This window comes from Chamaea fasciata, unplaced genomic scaffold (genome assembly GCF_029207755.1).
Source record: "Chamaea fasciata isolate MVZ Bird 193981 ecotype frontalis unplaced genomic scaffold, bChaFas1.0.hap1 SCAF_3, whole genome shotgun sequence".
Taxonomy (NCBI): Eukaryota; Metazoa; Chordata; class Aves; order Passeriformes; family Sylviidae; genus Chamaea; species Chamaea fasciata.
The window spans coordinates 28564328-28585127 of NW_027094088.1; the positions used below are offsets into that span (position 1 = coordinate 28564328).

The following is a 20800-nucleotide window of genomic DNA, read 5'->3' on the forward strand; positions in this document are numbered from 1 at the left end:
CTGATAGAATCCTTGCTAATGTAACAGCTTAGCTAATCTAAATATTCCCTTTGGGCAGATACCAAGGATATTTAGTTTATCGCTCTTTTGCAGAAATGAACATTGGACCATTAAAATAATTGATTTTTAATGAAATCTTATGGAATTTATGCTGTTTTGGTTTTCTTTTTAGAAAGAATGAAGGAATAAGCATCTGTTCTACTGTTTTCCAGTATTTCTTCTTATCTTCATAGTTTAAGGGGGCTGACAAAAGCAAAGAACTAAAGGGTAACCTTCTAAATAAATTATGGTCTGAGAACCTTTCAATCTTAGCAGAACTCTGTGAATCAATTACACCTGTTTCCTCTACCTGAAAAGTAACCAGTATTTAACTATTTCACACGTATATTGTAAAATTAAACATTTATTAATATTTCAAAAGCTTTATGAAATTTCTCATTTAGAACACTTAAAATTGAAAAGCTTTTTGATATCATAATCATTATTTATAGTGAAGGAATCCTTCAGTTTTGGATGTTCTTGTTCCTGTGAGTCTTTTCCAGTTTTCTCTAAATTTTGTGAATGTAAAGGGTCTGGTATGTGAGTGTTTTATGAATACCAATAGTTCCTCAATTGTTTTGATGCAAATAAATGTCATGTTGTTTGGATGTCATCCATGTGACCACTTTTCTGTAGTCTGGACTTTAGCATTCAAGGAGCTTTCTATCCATCAGAGGACATAACATTTTGTGTTGATTTTGAGATGTAGGACAGTCCAGAGGAGAAGCACGTGATATCCATTTTCAAAAGAGAATTGTTTTCTTGAATCCTCTTTTTGTTTTTCTTTTTCTTTTTTTTAAATTTTTTTTCTTGCCTTGCCCTATTAGAGTCATTCAGGATATGAAAGGAAAAACACAATTCTTTCTTTATAGCAAATACAGCATTAATGTGTATCTTTCTCTTTGCATTTCTTTCTGATCTTCCAGTGTGCAGAGCAATTTGCCGGCTAATTCATTTACAGCTGCTTTTGTGAGCCTGTCTGAACACCCAGTAGAGCAGGAAAATTTGCAAGCATAAACAGGCAGAAAGGTTTCCTGCACTAGCCATTTGAAATGACACATTGAAGGGATACATTTGGAATGCTGGCATCTCCAGCAAAAGGATTACATGCATGTGTAGCACAGTGACAGTGACTGAGCAAGGGACTGATGGGATCCTTTGGCTGCTCAGGAGTGAACTTGAAGGCAGGAGCACATCTGCCCTTTCGGCTGGGCCAGGTCACCTGGAGACATCCTTTCTGCATATTAGAATCCTTCCTTCTCCCCAACATCTCTTACAGCTTTCACATGAGTTACTGGGTACTAATTTCTAACCTGACCAGAGTGACTGTTTCTGTAGCTGGCAGAAGTAGGTGAGACAGCATAGCTGGTGATGATCCCTGGGATGAAGTCTGTTCATCTGTGAGTGAGGAGAAAGACTGAGCAAACTGCTGCCATGGGGCACACACTCATCATAGAAACTGATACTGATCCCTCAGCACAGCCATGACCCAAATGATGATACCAGACCCTGCAGCATGCCAAGCATCCTCTAAGAGGCACCATTTTGCACTGCATTTTCTGGGATCTAATACACCTGTGTACTGTCAGCACAAAACAGTAACCTTACAGATGAATAGGGCTTCTCTGTTGCCATACTGTGATGCCGAGATAAATTCTGCTTAGTTTGGTACTTGTACACTTGGAGGCACTTGTCACTCACCTGCTCTCTTGATGGTTTCTCCACAATTTCATTTTGCCTCTTCCTCCAGGCAAGGATAGTTGATTCATAAAGGACACAGTTGTACTTTGCAGAGTCAGCATCAGCAATATTATCACTGTGTGCACAGTTTACAATCTCAATCAACTTATTTTAAACACTGAGTGCAGAGGAATACAGAGGCTGTTAGTTGGAAATTGCCATGCCTCTCTCTCTCTCTCTCTCTTTCCCCTTTTTTAACATATGATTGAAAAGGAAGCATTCTTTCTTATAAAAAAGCAGAGGCAGGTTTTATTTGCATTGTATCTTTACAGTGGATAATGGCCAGTTAAGCTGATTGATGATGACTTAGTGTTTTTTGTAGGAATAGAAACACAGTTAAAGTCTCTTCATACTCAGGGCCCAGCAAAAGAAATTAGAAATAGATAGTTGAAAGGCCAGAATATTTGTGAAGAAACATGGAAGGAAAGATGTCCCAGAAATGTGTGACCTTGGGTCTGAGGCAGGGGTCAGTTTCTGACTCTCAGTGAACAGGATTTGACTGACAAAATATACATGTCATGTAATCTGTGCAAACATCAGGGGACTTACCTGTGCCATTCTCTTCAGGTTCTCTCACTAGAACAAAGGGAAATTTCTCATTCTGTGAGTGTCCAAGAACTTAATTGTCGATTCAAGGTCAGAATAATTTGATTCAGTCATGATTTTCTCACCTACTAACCAATGGCCACCTCTGTCTCCTCTGTCTAGGACATTCTAGGGAGAAAATCTGAAATGTTCAAGGGAAGAAGAGCACACCTTTGCCACTTATTTTCTAAAGGAAGACAATGGATCTGGTAACCTTGGCTCTCTACTGAGTGAGAAGGAAGAACTTTATTCTTGTGGGCCAGAGGATTGCACTGGGGAGTATAGTCTTCAAAGGGAGTATACAACCTGCTCAGATTTCTTATGGAAATTAAAAAGCCTAGAAAGATCCCTGTGTCCATAACACATGTAGATAGCCTTTTTTGAAATTTTTATTCAAGGTTTTCCCTTGGACATGTTGCAAAAGAGAAGAAGAGAGTGAGAATGCAAGAAAGAAGGGGAAGAGAACTTGACAAGAAGGTAGGGAATGAAAGAAAAAGGACATCATCAGAAGAAAAAGATATCATAGTAAAAACCAGGATGTGAATATGTGAAGGTGCTAGTTTAATGCAGGTGGTTAAAGTGAAACATGAAGTGAAAAAGGTACAAGTAGGAATGACAAAAAACTGTGTAGAATATGGTTCAAAGAGACGCTTTAATATTTTCACATTATACTAACCCTCTCTACAGAAAAAAAGTTATTTCATTAAAGCTGATTCCAGGGAAATAATTTGATTTTTAAGTGCTGAAGTGAAAGTGGTGAATATTTTTCCAGGTTTAATTTTAGTTTAAACAAATCAGAAGTCTTGTAAAAATAGACTTGAAATTTGATATTAAGGGAAAGAAAATAAGATACATTTGCCAATTTAATATAATATATAAACATTTGTTGTTTGGAAACTTTGTAAGTCAGATTACAGCATTTTTTTAGAATTGTGCAACACAATATGTTTGGTACAGTGAGATGCAGTTTTTTGCTTTAAGGAAAAATAATTCTGAAATATAGAAATCTACAGCCAAAATACATTCTCTTGCACAGTGCCTCAGGTGCTGCAATCACTGTGAAGTTGAACACTTTCTATTTGCTGCGTTTGCTCAAAGCTCACTGTAACTGTTCACCAGGACTCCTGTGGCAGGGCATTGTCTGAGCTGTGAGGGCAGTATTTTCATTGTTTTACTCTGTTGGTCTCATAGGGTTTGCCTCATGTTCCTATACCTTCAAGCCCATATACTGATCACATAGACAGTTCTTACAGGATGCAGTTGCCATTGGCATGGAGAAATGTCCTTCCTACTCCTTTGCTACAACTCATGACTTTTAGTTTTTATGACCGAAACACAAAGCTTAGAGCATAGCAAAGTAGGCAGTGGTCACCTACATGCCTGGTCAGGATTATCCAGTGAAACACATGCACCAAATCTTTGTGCCAATCTGTGTGCAATGCCTGTGTCCAGCTAAGTGTGCCAGAGTCAGCATGAAGAGCATCACAAATGGGAGCAGCCCATAAGATCTGCTACAGGTCCTAATGTAGGCATGAAGTGCTATGGATGAGGATGAGGATGTCTGCCATCACTATTCAAACCTGCTGTTACAAGGGAGACTGTGGAGGGAAATGCTTGCTTGGCAATGACTCCCAGCTGGTCACAGGGAGATGCTTTCCTTTGGCTTTTTCCCCCACTTGTCTCTGTATTCCCATTGTTTTTAATACCTCCTTTAACTTTGAAGTTGATATATATATCTCTGCCTCCAGACCCTACTAATAAAACTTTGTGCATTAAGCCTGTGTCAATACCCTTCATGCAACGCTTATTCAAACTCAGTGCTACTCAGTGAAGGCTAGCATGGTAAATGTGATTTATTGCAAGGTTGGCTTACTTGGAACATGTCAAACATATCCATCCTATCCTTGTCAAATTCTTCCAGTCTTGATCAGAATCTCACAAGATATAATAGGCACCCAATAACTGTGTCTTATATGGATTCTCTGTGTCTTATGTGGATTCTGTGTCATTAATTCCTGTTGTTTTCTCCCTACACAGAGAGAATTTCAACTTGAGAGGAGGATTGGGCAAACCTGTAGAGTCACAGCATCAAGTGCCAATAGGGAGATTGTCAGGAAAGATCAAACCTGAAATGGAGAGCCAAAAAAGCAAGATATTTCTTACTCTCACCATTGCTTGCTTGCCCCCATACATTTCCACGATACCTTAGATTTAAACATTTTCTTGCATAAAATAGTTCCCCCAGGTCTTCTGAGAGTATTAATTTATTCCTTGGCTACTATGGACTAATATATATAGTTAAAGGCAGTGGAAAGACTATTGTGCTTGGTAACTAGAGTCAGATTTTGGGTCATCTCCAAAGGATTTAACTATCTTTATTGCTGGTAGCCACCCAGAGAGTTTATGTGACCTGTTTGTGGGAGACTACATCATCCTAATTCTGTAAAACATACCCCTATATACTGCTGGTGGAGCAGAAAGGATTGATCAGCCTCTTGAAGCACATTCCTCCCTCTGCAGAGAGAGCTTAAATGACTAATCTATGTTAGGTACTAAAGTTTTAGATGGCTAAAAGTAGGTAAAATTAATCCCAGCCTAAGTGCTCTGCTCCTCTTTATTGTCTGATTTTCTTAACAGTGCTCTTGCTCTAGCCTTACCTAAAGAGCATGCAGCAGCACTGTGTCCTTGCAAAGCACCTGCTTGTGCGCTCCCTGAAGTCAGTGGGAGGTTTTGATTGCTTTTCACACCTGCAGAAACAAGCTTAATGCCCCTTCTTGTTTACCAAAAACGAGAGTATTAACTAGCGGAGACAGATGCTGCTATCACAGCAGCAGAACTTGTTCAATGACTCGTCCTGTGGATCTTCCCATGCTTCTAGTGGCTGCCCAATTCTCTCCCCACCCGACAGTGCAGGAGATCACACTGTAATTGTCACGCGTGTTCATCTCCACTTCCTAAGGTAACCAGGTATGGATTGCTCTTACAAAACAGTTGTCACCCAGGGAATAGAAATGGAGCTGCATTTTGCTCCTGGTCGGGTACACCTCATTAGGTCCACAGCCTCTGGCTCAGCTCCTGCCAGGATAATTGGAAGTGACAATGGTACCGTTTTGCCACATAGCAGTCAGCATTGGCAGCAACAGTTGGGTCAGAGGGACACACAGGAGGAGTAAATCAAAAAGATTACAGAGATGTCATGAGATTACTAAATAAGTAACACCTCCAAAATGATGCGTCTTAATTTTATTAAGAGCTGTTGAGGACAATCATCTATCTTAAATAACAGATGTCTGAGTATGCAACAGTGATGCGCTGGTTAAAAGAATTAGCAGCAGACCACAGAAATTTCCAATATTGGTGGTAAACAGAGCCAAATGGAAGAGACAAACTGATCTTCCCTTTAGTTTTCTTCTGTATAGCCACCAGAAAGACCTGCATGTGTGGACTTTTTATTAATGTTGGAAATAAACTTCAGTGAACTGTTCACTGGTGTGTGAACAGGTCACCCTGGCTGGATGCCACATGCCCACTAAAAGCTGCTCTATCACTCCCCTCCTCAGATGGACAGAGGAGAGAAAATACAAATTCTAAGCTTGTTGGCTGAAAGAAGGGCAGGGAGAGAGACCACTAAGCAGTTACTGTAACAGCCAAAAGTGATATGAGTGGGGGAAAATGTATTACCAACCAAATCAGAGAAGGGTAACAAAAAAACCCCAAAACCCCTGAATCTTAAAACACCTTCTTCCCACCCCTCTCTTCCAGGTCTTAATTTTACTTGTGATTTTTTTCTACCTCCTCCCCCTGCAGCTGCCCAGGGGGACAGGGAATGGGGGCTGCAGTCGGTTCATCACACATTTTTTCCCACGCTCCTTCCTCCTCAGGGAGAGGACTCCTCTCACTCTTCTCCTGTCCCAGAGTGTGGTCCCACCCACTAGAGACAATCCTCCACATACTTGTCCAAACATTAGTCCTTCCCACAGGCTACAGTTCTTCATGAACGGCCCCAGAGTGGGTCCCTTCCACATGGTTCAGTCTTTGGGATTGAGCTTATTGAGTGTGGGTCTCTCATGGACTCACAAGTTCTGTCAGCAAACCTGCTCGAGCATGGCCTCCTCTTCCATGGGTCCTGCCAGGAACCTGCTCCAATGTGGGCTTCCCACAGGGTCTGGCTGCAATTGTACAGTTTTCCCCCCCACTCTTTAATCTGTTTTCCCAGTGATGCTGCTACTGAGGCTGATGGGCTTGGCCTTGGCAAGTGGTGATTCCATCATGGAGCTGGCTGGCATTGGCTCTGTCAGAGATGGGAGAATCTTCTGTGAGCTTCTCACAGAAGCTGCCCATGAAATCCCCCCCTGCCAAAATCTTGTCACAAGAACCCAGCACATGGAGACTTCAGCCAGGTTTGTAAGACCTGTTGGATAGAATTTACTGTCAAACCAAAGAAGGGGGCTATATTTAGCTTACAATCACAGAGCACCTGTGAATCTGCTGCTAAAATTGTCAGAGATTGTACAACAAGCTAGGCTGACATTTCTCTAATGCAGTGTGATGTCTGCTGTATTCTGTAAGCAATCTCATTTGACCTTACTTGTGCCACTTAACATTTGATCTTGGGGCCATTTGGCAACTAAAGTATCACAACAGGCAAATTGTTCACTTCTTCCTGAAAACATGGGAAATTTTCTGAAAAAAACTGTAGTTTGGTTTACAAGTAAAGTGGTCAAGCATGAGCAGAATCCAGGAATATTTTGATCATCTTTTCCAGGACTATTCTAAGAACTTGTCTAGAATTTGACAACATTTCCCCCAAATTTCCTTGAGTTATTCAGTTAACATATTGCAGTAATGTGCAGGGAAACCTGTTGTACCACTACTGGATTCCATTCAGAAGTAAGATAGAAGATTATGCCTATCAAAAGGACCATAAAATCTCTATATGATACTTAAAGGATTTGCCTGCACAACTTGATATTAGTTCAATTATATTATATACAGAGCTCTTTGATCAATGTTTAGACCAACTAAAACATATGCTAAATACGATATTTCTTTAAAGATTTTCAGCATAATAAAACCACATAGCACAGCACACTGCCAAAACTGTCATGTGGCTGATATAGTCTTAAGGGACATAAAAATTTAGAAGTACAGCATTTCTTTACGTCAAAGATGATGGCATTGAAACTAATAAGATTGATTAACCATATGGATGTCTTTACTAGTACTTCATAGGAAGTAGATATCTTGTTCTATGAAAATTTAATACTGAAAAAAAAATCATTTCCAACAGGAATACAAAAGAAAACCATTCTTTAATTTATTTTGCATTGTTGAGTTGTATTTTTTCATTTCATAATAGAAAAGAGCTTTTTCAATGGAAAATGATGCCTTTTATTTGTGAAAAAGAGCTCAACTGTCTTTTTTTTTTGACAGTTCTGCTTTATTTTCCTGAAATATTATGTGAAAAATACACCTCATGAGGAATGGCCTACTCACATAAATATTTTTTATTTTATCAATCAGTAATTTCTGACTAGAAATTACAAAAAACCTTCTTTCAGTCCTAGACAATATAATGCGATCAGATCTGGGATAATTCCATTGGTTTTAATTTTTTCTTTTTCTAACTATTGAAAAGAGTTCAGTATCATGTCTCAAAATTTGCTTGAAACTGTGTAAAACCTACCAGTTTCCTGATATAACAGTGATGTATGCTCTCTGGTGAAGGTCTATTTTTGCACAGGATCTGGAAAGAGAAGACATTTTTCCTTCTTATTATGACATTTTCAGAATCTTTAGTCTCTGTGTTTACTATAGTGTTTCTCTTCTCCCTTTTTATTTGGTTTTATTCCAGCCCTGCTTCAGTCTTTTGAATGGCACTGGGTTCACTGTTCCTCTTTTTTCGCTCCCTAACATTATAAAGGCAAGGAGAGCTTTCATTTTAAAACAGTTGAACCGTGGGTGCCAGGAACGCAGAAACTTGCACCCTACTCTGATTTGATTTAGAGAGGCAGGTACAGGGCTTGACTTCATTTGGAACTGCTTATTTTTAGTTTCTCAATACTAGAGACTGGTACCTTTGTTCCATTTTTCCCTTGTGTTTTCCACTGTGCTTCACTCACGAGGAAACTTCAGCATTTGTAAGGCAGAACCGGCAGCTGTTTAGAAGAGAAAGAAGGAAAGATTAAGTCTGCCAAAGGGCCATTATATAGGGGGAAAAGGCATAAGTAAGCACAATTAGTGCCTCACAAACCTCAGGGCTAGACAGCCATGGTGGGTCATTACAACTGGGTTCAGGATAGCCTCTTGGGGAGCCCTATGTATGCAGCAAGTAAGCAAAATAATGATGGACTGGGTAAAAAGTACAGACTCCTGAAATACTAATAACAAGACTTGCTCTGCAGCTCCTTTTTGTTTTCTTTGTTGCTTCCATGGCAAGACAACCACTAGGAAAGTCAAGAATGAAATGGATTTTGTCTTTGGAACCATGATGTTAATAGTGCTTGAGGACATTTTGCCCCAGATTTGTCCATTTCTCTTATGTACACTTCCTTTCTGTGAAACGATTTTGAATCCAGTGCTATTTGTATTGTCTTCTTTGCCTACCTGTTTCTTTTATTGCCTTCAGAGGATCCTGAAGAGAGTTTTTGGTACCTGTCTTTTTTTTTTTTTTTTTTTTTTTTTTAAAAAAAAAAACACAAAAAAACACCAAAAACAAAAACAAAAACAAACCCCAAACCTTTGTGCTGGGGCTATTAAAAAAAACCAAACCTGCCTGCCAAAGTGTCATCTCTCATTTAGGGCTGCTGTTTATTTTATCTGGCTGTAGACGCTCCCCTCGTTCACAAGTGAGAGAGGTGGACCTTTCCTCCAAGACATATTTCACATGGGATAAATCTATCTCCCACAAACAGCATGAAGGGATTTGTCTATGCTGTGTCTCTAATCCAGTCTAATTCAGAGCAGATGGCTCGGGGAGCTGTGCATGTGGCCACCTGCAGTACTGCCCAACTGTCCCCACGCCAACGTTTGCTCCCTGTCAGCCTGGCAATTGCCACCCACCCGTGCAACAGCAGGGTGTCCCATGCCATGTCCCCCTGCAGGAGTCCACAACGTCTTTTCACATGCCTGCCTCACCTAATTATTTATAATCTTCTGGAAGAAGGTAGTTAACCTTAAACCCTATTCTGTCCCTTAAAATCCTGTGACCTGGAGGATGTGGAGGAGAGCTGCTATCCGGTTAGCGGCTTAGCATGCAACAAGGCTGGAGCCCTCAGGGGTGCAGGGTGCTGCAGGTGCAAGGTGTGATGCTCAGCTGAGACACACTGAATCGACAGAGAGAAGTTAACCTGCTATTTTCCTCTTGAAGAGTTGGGTTAAACACGCCCTTGGAATAGCTGGCACTGAGTTTCCCTAGTAGGGTCTGAGAAGGACTGAATTCTCTAGTAGGTCTCATGAAATCTCCAGTTTAAGTGTCCTATAGCTGGCTGTCAACTCTGCCAGGTGCTGTAAAAGACAAAGCAACAGGCTTTATTCTGAAAGGAGAAAGGGTGGGGTTTCCTTCTGACCCAGTCTGGTACACAGGATGGATGGCCTTTTCAAAAATCATGAGCAAGACTCACCGCAACCCAATATTAAAATAATAAATTTGGCATTTGAATTACGTTCTGATCATCAAAGTTAGTCAAGAGGGTTTTTTGCCATAGTCTGGAGGGCTAAAAACTTATTTTTTTAATGGAAGCTGACAATCTGTCAAAATAATTTAAGTGTTGGACCTTTATGAAAGACACCAAATATAGCAGCGTCCTGATAAAAATCACTGACTTTGAATCCATTTTTTTGCCTTGAAGCACATAGAGTGACAGACCTCAGAATTTTCATGCCAGCAAGAGGAGTTACAGATCCTATCATTATTTACCTACATGAAGCATATAACCCTTTTACTGAAATGCTTTCAGCTAGAAATCAGCCTAATAATTTAGTGGATTCAGACTGGGTACTTGTTCTGGCCCCATCAATACAGTATCTGAATGGCTCATAAAATTTAAATACACTAAAAATTTCAAGGTCACTGTCTGCTGGCAGTAATTAAAGTAGTCTCTCTTTTCTATGAAGAAGTATTTTTTTCTTTTTTTTTTTTAACATGTGATTCTGTGCTTGATTTTGCATGTGACCTGTTAGTGTTACAAGTTTATGGGGTGATAGTGTTCAAAAGAGATAAGATTTGAACCTGAAATCAGGGTAGTTTGTGGTTTTGGTTATTAATCAGTGTTGGTCAGCTATACCAAAAAATTTAAGTGTGTTTATGATCTCTGTCTTGGTGGGAAAAAAAAGTCTCTTGCTCCAACTGAACAGGAACACTAACAGTGACCAAAGACTAGGGATGCAAGACAGGGTTTTAAGTCTCCTACTCCTCCAGTGTTGGAGACATTGCAGATGAGACCAGGAGACAGACACACACGAATGATGGGAGGTCTTAGGGGTTAAATACTTCATGGGTCACCTCCTGGGTTTGGAGGTTGAAAATCAATCAGACTCAATAATCTCGATGCTTTTGTAAGTATTATTTGTTATTAGATGGCCTAGATATCTTTGTAAGACCTCTCTCTGCTAACAAGAACATGAACATAATGCAAAGTTGAAAAAAACATGAATGAGGTTTGACTGGAGAGTCCTCCCTATTTGGAGGGACTGTTCTTGATTCATGCACCAGATCCAGCTTTTCAGGTAGGTCTAAATAGGCAGGAATATGTAGTATGGGAAAACAAATATGACATGATAACATAGTCATTAATCCAAAGGACAGGGGGCAGTTTTCTAGGTAATGTTTTGTGATATTCTGGAAAAATAAATCTTCATATTGTGCACAAAAGGCCACTGCTGCATTAAATACAAGCTGTAAATGTATACCCTCTGTCACCAGCATGTTGTAGTGCTGGCATGGGCCATCAGACTGTCCCATCGGATTTTCCTCTCTTTCCTCCATTAGATAGCCACTCTGACAATGCTGTAGACTGAAGCAGGGAAACTAACTGATCTTCTATCCCCTCTACCAGATTCCCCTCCATGTGGGTGACCCAAATCTCACTGTGCTCAGCTGCTGACCAAGCAATGGCACAGGGAGTTTGTGCCTAATGTGTTAACAAGAAAACACATTCAAATTCACGGGCACTTGACAAAACCATCTTTCTCTATTCTAGCATTCAATCCCCACCGATACCCTGGGAAGCAATTTGCAAGTGATTGTGTTGTGCAAATCTGCTTTGTTTCCCTTGATTCAGAGATCAAAGTTGGGAGTATAGTTCTTTGGTATTTAATATATAAATCCTTCCCACTTCAGAAGTATCTACTTAAAAGAGCACATTGGCAGTATACAGGCATGAGTATATACACATTTCCCACACAGCAGGCAGAAAGAAGAGCAGAATGTCACGTTAAAAGGTGTATCTGACAAAAGGATAAACTCAGTAATTAAGTATTAAAATTGCAATGCGCCAGGTGGGAATAAGCTTAGAAACCCAGCACGGAAGCAATACATTGATTGCTATTGAGTTTAATTTCACTCTTCTGCTCCACAATGTAGAAGGGAAGAAAATCATGGGAAGCTCATGTAAACCCACCCTGCATCCATGAGTCGACCAGTTTGCTTATCCTGCCTCATCTTGCTGTATTCCTATTTTCCTGTCTCAGATTGACCTGATTCACACTGATCTTACAGCAAAACTTGAATCCTAATCCTGATGCTTTTTATGCATCCAGTCATTACTGAAATGAAGAAGGAAACCATACCTAAAGGGGCAGTGTCTGAAGTTCTTCTCTTTTGAAAAGAGATATTCATCAAGACAGAATGAAGTATGGTGAATAGAGTCCCTGATTAGTAAGGAATTAATAACACAATCAGCACTAGAGACAGACAGCTGTTTGTACAGTGTCTTTGCATCCAAGCTCTCTGCTTGGACACCATCCCTTTCCATAAACTTGGCTATTTTACTTTTCTTTGGTGAGAAAAATGGAAATTCCATATCTGTCACTGAATTCTGACAGAATTATTATATAGATGTGTGCATGGATGTATATACGTACAAGCTTCTCTGGGCAACCTGTTTCTGTGTCTTTACTCCACAGTAAAGAATTTTTCAGGACTGTTTTTTTTTTTGTTGTTGTTGTTTTGGTTGGGGTTTTTTTGTTTGTTTGTTTTATTTTGTTTTGTGGGTTTTTTTCCCAGACATTTCTAAATTGCCTGTATATTTTCATAGGCTTAGTGAAAGACAGCAACCAAAACCCTGCATATATGTTTTTTCTTTCACACCAAACCCACAAAAAGTGTCTCCTAAAAGGAAAGGAGGGGTTTGAAATCTCCCCTGGAAGTAATAGAATAGTTGCACTGTCAGTACCTGGATCAATGCAGACCTATGTGATGTCTGAGCTTTCAGTTTCAGACAGAAAGTATATAGTCATATAAACATATCTACCAGAGATGAGACACACAATAAATTGAAATAGAAAATTTGTACCTGTGTAAAAGAAAAGAGAAGAGAGATCAATGAAGAGGCAAGGACATGCTTAATTTCTGTCAGTTTTCACTGTAAATTTGAGGAAATCAGCTGTTGCCACCAGTGACCAGAGAACTATGTGTAAATTCAGTTTTCAGACAGCTTCAGAACTGTGCAATGGTCAGACAGGAATGGAAATAATGGTGCTGTGTATTTTTAGTGCCTGAGATTTATGCAGACAGTCAGCCATTGACTAATGTGCTGAATGGATGTCATATATGAAAACTATTGAAGAAACATATTTTCATAGAAGTTAAAAATCTTGTGTCACGTAGTGGACTGCAAAAAACTCAAGCCCTGTTTTTGCCTGCTTCTTATTCCCTCATACATGGAGAAATTCGCACATGCTCTCCAAGGTTTTCTGCAAGCCCAGCACTGCCAGGTCATTGGCACCCTGCTATCATGGTAACAGGGGCACCCCAAGAATTCAGCAGAATTTTAAAAATTGTAGATTATTTCCTGCAAACCTGAGACAAACAGAAGGTCCTAAAAAATGTGTGGAGTATGAATTCACTTGAAAAACTCCCAATGGAGTAATATTTCTCTAAGTGCTGTAAGATGTCTGCACCTTAAGACAGGCCAAAATTTAGTGAATAGGAGACCAGGTCAATACATCAAGTGATTTGATATTTTTTTGCTTGCTTACTAAAGCGAATGAATGTTTGCTCTAGGTCAGAAATTTTATTCAAAGGCACCCTAGGCCAGATTCTTTTATTTGGATAAATTGAAAGAATTATTCAATTTGAATAACTGAAATTCAGATTATGCCCATATATACAAATTGGAAGCTGTGCCCAACTACTCTAGCATTTTTTCTCTATGTTTTAAAAGAATTCTGCCTTTGAGGGAGAGGGCAATACAGCCAGAAAAAAAAGTGTGAGTGAAGTAAAACTTGAATACAGACTAATTTAGATGTTTTTATAAAGTCTTGCAGACTTCTCTCCACAAACCATTAAGCCCTAATTGCCACACTAATGTTATTTTATATTGTAAGTGCAGCTCCCGAGTCCTGATATTATGGCACCCAGTGGAATTAAAGCAGGCACTTAGCTTTACCACCTTCTCTGTGGTAACCTTTTCAATCTGTGATTATTATTCTGCCAATGCACACTTGTTCATTATTACTTAAAGGTGTCGTCCCTTCCTCCAAGAAGACACACTGCTGTGTAAATTAGGGCCATAAGTAACCTCGTTCAGTGCTGAAGCAAGCGCCTTTCCTCTGACAAGCCATGAATTAAGGGTTTCTTTCCTCCCAGTGGAAGAAGCCTCTCCTTCATTCCTAATAAGGGCAATGCTGAGGTGGATTTAAAAGGCTCTCTTCTGTTAAAGGGGTTTGATCTGTGATAATCTCCTATAATCAGGATACTAGGAGCAAACTGAATATTAGGTCTGGACGGCAAATCCACTCTCAGCCTTTTAAAAAATAATTTATTTATTTCAAAACTCATTTGAATACACTACCTTCCTTTTCCCTTCCATAAAGGGCATTAAGGAAATGCCTTTCAAATTAGGATTCAAATTTGATTAACTAATATTCGTTAATCCCAGTTCTGGTAATTGCATTTCTCCTTCAGGAATTTCATGACCCTTTTAGAAACTGTACAGTCTTGGGTTGCAGACTAAAGGCTTTAACCCCACGTCAGCTTATCAGCTCATTTTCTTACTCAGTGTATATGGAATAGATGCAGAACAGTTGAAGAAATGTTATAATTTCCATTTTAACTCACCATTAAAGCTCTTAGAGTTACATTTTCCAGAAAAATCATCTAACAAATTTTGTTTTGTTTCTGTTGTGTTTTCATTTGTGAGTTGCCTCAGACCTACCCTGATGTTAGCAAATCTTTTGCAAAAGCCTCACTTGCACATATTTTTCCAGAAGGAAGTTTTATTCTAGGATTTGTGATTATACTGGTAATTTCAGCTGTTGCATTCCCTATACAGCTATTTGTGGTAAAATTAATGTTATTAGTTCTAGTCCCTTACTGTACCAGAATAACTTTTTCTATGGCCAAGTGATGAAGAGGACACGATGTACAGCAAATAATGAGTGGAGAACATTTGTGCTCATGTGGGAGTACCATACCCTAAAGCAGGCAGTGGTAGAAAGACCACTCCTCATTCAGTCATAAGCATGGAAAGTAACTGACAAAGGTATTCAGGAGTTGAAGCTAATATGGGGTGAGCAAACCACACCAATACCACACACATTTTGAGTCTGTCTGGGATGTCACCAACAGAGGTAGTAAAGAGAGCATCATTCCTTCATCAACTGCTTTGTATCAGGTGAAAAATAACAGGGACAAAATATCCAAGGGAAACTATTATCTCTGGGGGAAAATAACCCCCAGCTCTTTTGGGAAGGACTGCTAAATAAATCGCGCTGTGAGAGATGGAGATGACAGAAAAAGAGAAAAAGAATTAGACCTGTAGAACTGCTGTAATTTATACAGGTTTCTAGCACTCGTTAGGTTGTACTGGGGGTTATAAGGGAGTTTAAGACCAGAAGAATTCAGAGCTACCAGGGGGTTATAAGGGAGTTTAAGACCAGAAGAATTCAGATCTACCACTGTTCAGAATATTTGGGGTTGAAGTTTTGGGCAGAAAGCATATGTGGATATTTCTGTCAATAGCTATTTCATATTTAGCTCTTATTTTCCCACTCCAGTTTGTACTAGGGGTATAAATTCTTGGATATTTATTTTAGTGGATTTTGAAAAATATATGGTATCTGTACTGGATTTCATTCTGAACAACAGTTTGGCCCATCTGTATACACCACAAATAATATGGATAACGGGAACATGCCGCATTACATTCTACATTTATGGGAATGAAATTATATAACTACATAAAATAAATATTTACAGTAATTAGCTTACTAAACATATAAAGCAAATACTCCAAAATATTCAGGAGAGAATAAGGCACCTGAAGGGTGGGAGATCCTTTCCTCACTAAAATGAGATCCAGGTCACCTGTCCTAGAGATTAATTCCGAAGCTCTTCACCTGCTATCACCCATATTAATGCCAGATGCAATTTAAACATGGTGACATTAATTGAAAATCTGACATATCTGACACAGTAATACCTTTTAGCTCTTTAAAATCTGGGTCACCAGTTTGAAGTTTGATGTTCCTAATGTCTATGCTTTGTATCCTGCTGGAACAATGGTAAACCTAGGGGGTCTGTTTAGTCAGTGTATCTATGGTGAGTTGCTTGCTCTATGATTGTTCTGGAGAAATCACCCTGAAATGGCCAACCCCAAATTACCCCAAATTACATTACCCCAAATTAGGAGTGAAAATATAGCAAGGTCTCTGAGTTCATGCATCCATTGAGAGAACACTAAGGGATGATGACAGATACATCTCCAGAAATTTGGGTCCTCAGTTTGTGAGTGATGAAGGATCTCAAGCTCATTTGGTTGTCCTGTTACACTGAATAATTCAAACAAATGTAATTGTAATCATAAATCAGTGCAGTCAGCAGCAAAGTTGCAGCAGAGTAACTGAGAAAGCACAACCAGAGAGCACATCAGCCATGTTCATTCTCCTGTCGTGTGCAGCTGCTTCATGGCACTGACTGTGCACAGGAGTCATGACTGTGAAAAATAGACTCCTGCCTGAAATCAAATGATAAATCAGTAAAGAAAGGAAACAGAGAAGGAGTGAAATCTCATGAGGAGATAGCAAAGGGGGCTGGAGGAGTAGGAGAGTAGAGTGGGGGAAGGTGATGAGTCCTGGAAGGCCAGGCTAGAGATGTAAATTCCTTCCATCTCAAACTCAAGTCCTTACAGGCTGACCTAGATGGCAGAAATGGGATTCCTCTTCTGGACTGAGGTACTGCAGCATTCTGTAACCTAAATTCCCCAAGGAGGGAAATGCTTTTTACCCTTATTCAAAACTGTGCTCGGTGGTCTTGGTAAAGGAAATACAACCTGGGTGGATACACTCTTCAGATTCTGGTGGCCCAGGCCAGCAGTAATGCTCTGATTTGGGCATCCAGCAGGTACAGAAAACTGTAGCCCAGAAGTTGCAGCCAAAGCTGTATTGGTCTCATCTGCATTCATGACTTCTAACCAGTGCTACCCATTAGTCAACACTCAGCATATCATGGGCAGCTACATTTCAATCATTTCCGTCTGTGCAGTCATTTTGGATGTGTTTGTGTAGCAGCTCAGTCATACAGCAATCTGAGGCTCTCTGGCAGCTGTTAAAAGCATTTGTACTAATGGCCTCTGGCCTGTTTGCATTTTCATGCACCTGCTGAGCTTGGAATTGGCCTCACAACTTGATTTTAAAGGTCCATAATCCCACTGGGATTTCTTCAGTAGAAAGTCATCACTTATGGCCTTGTATTAAACAAAAAACAAACAAACAAACAAACAAAAAAGGACAACATCTCTTACTGGCCCTAAATTCGGGAACAGCAGTTTCTTAGGATCAAATTTGTGTTATACTGAGTGTTTCTTATCTCCAGATGCTATTACACAACCTGGTAGTATGCAATGATCTCTTAGCAGATGAATCTTTTTTCTACAGAGGTTTTTTATACAGAGGTGTATTTGAAAAAAAGAGAATGAATAGCTGGGGCTTTTTTCTCAAAACTGTGTTAGGAAGTCACTATTTGAGGTGATGGGGGGGGGGTTTGTTTGGTTTTGGGTTTTTTTTTGTTTGTTTGTTTTCTTCTTTTTGGGGTTTTGGGGGGGGGGGGATTTTTTTTTTTTTTTGGTGTTATGGCCCAAAGTTTCGTATTTTTTTAAGTTGCTAACGTGTTTAATGTTTCTGTTGCCTTGCACTTTGGTCTGCATATAGTGACAGTGAAGCACACAGATGGTGTACTCTATGCTTCTTGCAAATGAGGAATATTCTCATCATCTCTGCAAATACTCACCTGTCCATTTCCAAGTGCCTCAGGCAACCCAGTCTCAGATGACAAGAACTATCTTTTTTTAAAGTCAGTCTTGACAGACTCTAAGGCAGGAACTTTAAAAGAAAAAGAAGCATTCAGAACTTTTTTTATTATTATTAGTAATTCTGCTGTGCTTTATTTTTCAGGGTGTGAATTTTGGAAGGAATTCTTTGCTTCTTTATGGAGAAGGGGATAAGGATGTGCAGCCATTAGGCTTTGGAACAGAGTTCTCTGAAGTTTTTCTAAAGGTATTTTCTCTGAAATAACTAGTGTCCTGTCACAGGATAATAGGACAGAATGATTTATTAGACATGGAGTAGCTGGGTCTAACATGTTCCTACATCTTCATGCCTCCTGTCTCAGCTGTGACCCATGCAGTGATCCTCTCCTGGGGATCTTGCTTCAGCAGCCTTTGTGCATGATGGTTCCACCGGTGATCAGCAAACAACTCCCTCTTGCAGCAACACTTGAATCACATCTGTCTGATGAGCACCATTATTCTGTCTGCAGCACATCACACTTATGAGACTAATTATTTGAAGCTTCCCATCCCTGAGTCATGTTTAAAGGAAGGAAGATTAACACATCTGCTCTTTGGATTTTACTGTAAGTCTCATCAAGACTCAGAGTATAAAGTTGGAATTTCATCATGCCTATGCCTTCTCAGATCCTTAATTTTGTGCTGGTGAACCAACAATATTGTCAAAGTTGAACAGTTTCCCTGAAACAACAATCTCCTTTTCCTGTTCAGACACCTATCTTGTAATTTGACTCATAAATGGTACAAGTGGTGTTTAACGGCTCAGCATTAAACTAGTCTGCATTATTCATTGCAGAGAAGAGGATTGGATTATTAATACTTTTAAAATAGACTAGTCCCACAGAAGGAACTTGAAAAATGTCGTCAAAGATTTCCATTCAATTTCTCATTGCATGAAAAATATTATGGGCAAACTTTCACCACAAGTTGATGCCCACCTCTGTAATTGTACAGGTAACCAACCAATGGAAGTTGGTTGTAGGAAGTATTTTCTTCTCCTACAGGCCATTGATTTTCAAAGTTTCTCTTTTCTGCCAGTTTCTCTCGCCTTGCCTCTGGGCACCTCAAGTGACTGAGTATAACATGAGATGCTGCTCTCTCCCAAGAAACAAAGTAACTAACTAAAGCACTTCGTTGTCAGAGCACATTTCGGAGCCCAAACACGGACAGTGGATGCAGAACAGTAACTCCACCTGACTGCTTGCCTCCCTGCAGAACACAAGTCCTCGCTGAGAGGAGACTTATCTGCAACATGTGGTGGGAGCATCAGCTGAATAAATGCCTTAATGGAGGAGCTGAGCCTTCGCTGTGGTCGTAGGAAATGAATGAACCCTTCCACCACCAATTAAGTTCATTTGAAGCACTGATGTCTCCCAGATGGGATGAGATGTAGCTTATGAACTAATCTGCTTCTTATAAAGAAGAGGTTTCTGTTTTTTCTCCCCTCTTCTTCCATTAATATTTAATGAAAAATGTAAAATGTTCCTTTATTACCAAGCTAGGGAGACTTTACATCATGAACCACACAGATAAAGAGCACAATGTGTGCATGGAAATGTATATTTGCATGACTACAAATGCTTGCACTTGCTGATATCTGTATCTGGATGTGTATTTATATCTCTGACATTTGCCATCTGTTGAAAGTGCAGTACTGGGAATAAGCATCTGGCACTGTTTCGTATAGTAGGGCCTTTTGACAGCTGATGCTAAGGAATGCCGTACCTTTGGGGATTAAGGAGTAATTAATTAGGACAAGGAAAACATACTGCAGAACATAAAATTCCCATATTGAAAGCAAGAGTTTCAAGGAACTCTGATTTGGTTTTCATCTGGCCCACAGCCTAAAACCAAACCTAATTTAATGTTTTGAGAGGAGTCCCGTCATCATGTTTATGGGAATTTAAAGGTGAAATGTGCAAGATATTAATAACATTTCTTGATAATTCCACATCCCGAACATTATTACAGATCCAGAATTGCCCAGTTACAAACACTGAACATGGAGAGTCACTGAGAAAAGGTTCCAGAGGAATAGGCTGCAAGGGGTAGAAGGGTGTGCTGTGAGCACCATATGGTGTACTGTGGGTTACCCACGGGTTAATGGGTGCAAAACATTGCAAGCAGATGTGACATTCAAGCTGTTCAAAGACTAAAATGTTTTCTTAGCTATTCATTGCCCTCCAGGTTAGAAAGTGCTTAAATTTGCTATATCAAAGTTGCTGCACTTATTGCACTCATTCAGAAACCTCCAAGGGCTGTCTTTGGTCATCTGTCTTTGCAACCCTTTGCTGAGTGAAGGGTGAGAAATGAAACAAGCAGGCATTTGGAATATTGTTTTCTTCTCTTGCCAGAGCAGATCAGTCCCATGATTTGGAATATAAACAAGTTTGGCAAAGGAAAATATACCACATTTTCAATCTCACATCATGCCTGGCAAAGACACCTCTTATTTCTTTGTTATGCATTGCTTTACCAGTGAATTAATCCCAATTATAACCAAGTGCAGTGTGTAGTTTAGAGACATATCAAATAGGTTATCTTCCTCTAAAGAAATTAGGAAAGTTTGCTCTTCATTAGAGCTGAAAAACTCAGAAAAAACATTTGAAACCAGAAATATATTTCAATTCATTAAATCTGTAAGGATATAAATGTAAGGAAATAGTCTGGTCTGCTTTGCTATGCATATGTGCATACACAGGCACACACCCACCCACACACACGTACACACACACACTTTTATTTTCATTTCATACAACCACTTGGTTCTTAGCAGACATCAAATGAAATCCACATAATCACTACTTTCCGAAATTTCCATTTTGTCATCTTGTTTAATATTCTCCAGGATGATAGGATGATATTTCGGGGATTTAGGTTGGATTTTTAGCAGGACTAACTGTGTGGAATTTAACACAGGAATCATATCT

General features: G+C 39.6%; 1 long non-coding RNA gene across 1 annotated transcript; it reads left to right on the forward strand.

Moving 5' to 3' along the window:
- Positions 1 to 2685: 2685 nt before the first annotated feature.
- On the forward strand, positions 2686 to 18824 carry LOC136286646 (uncharacterized). Its single transcript, XR_010719968.1, has 3 exons — positions 2686 to 2841; positions 17977 to 18078; positions 18194 to 18824. It is a non-coding gene; the product is annotated as an uncharacterized lncRNA (long non-coding RNA).
- The last annotated feature ends 1976 nt before the right edge of the window (positions 18825 to 20800 follow it).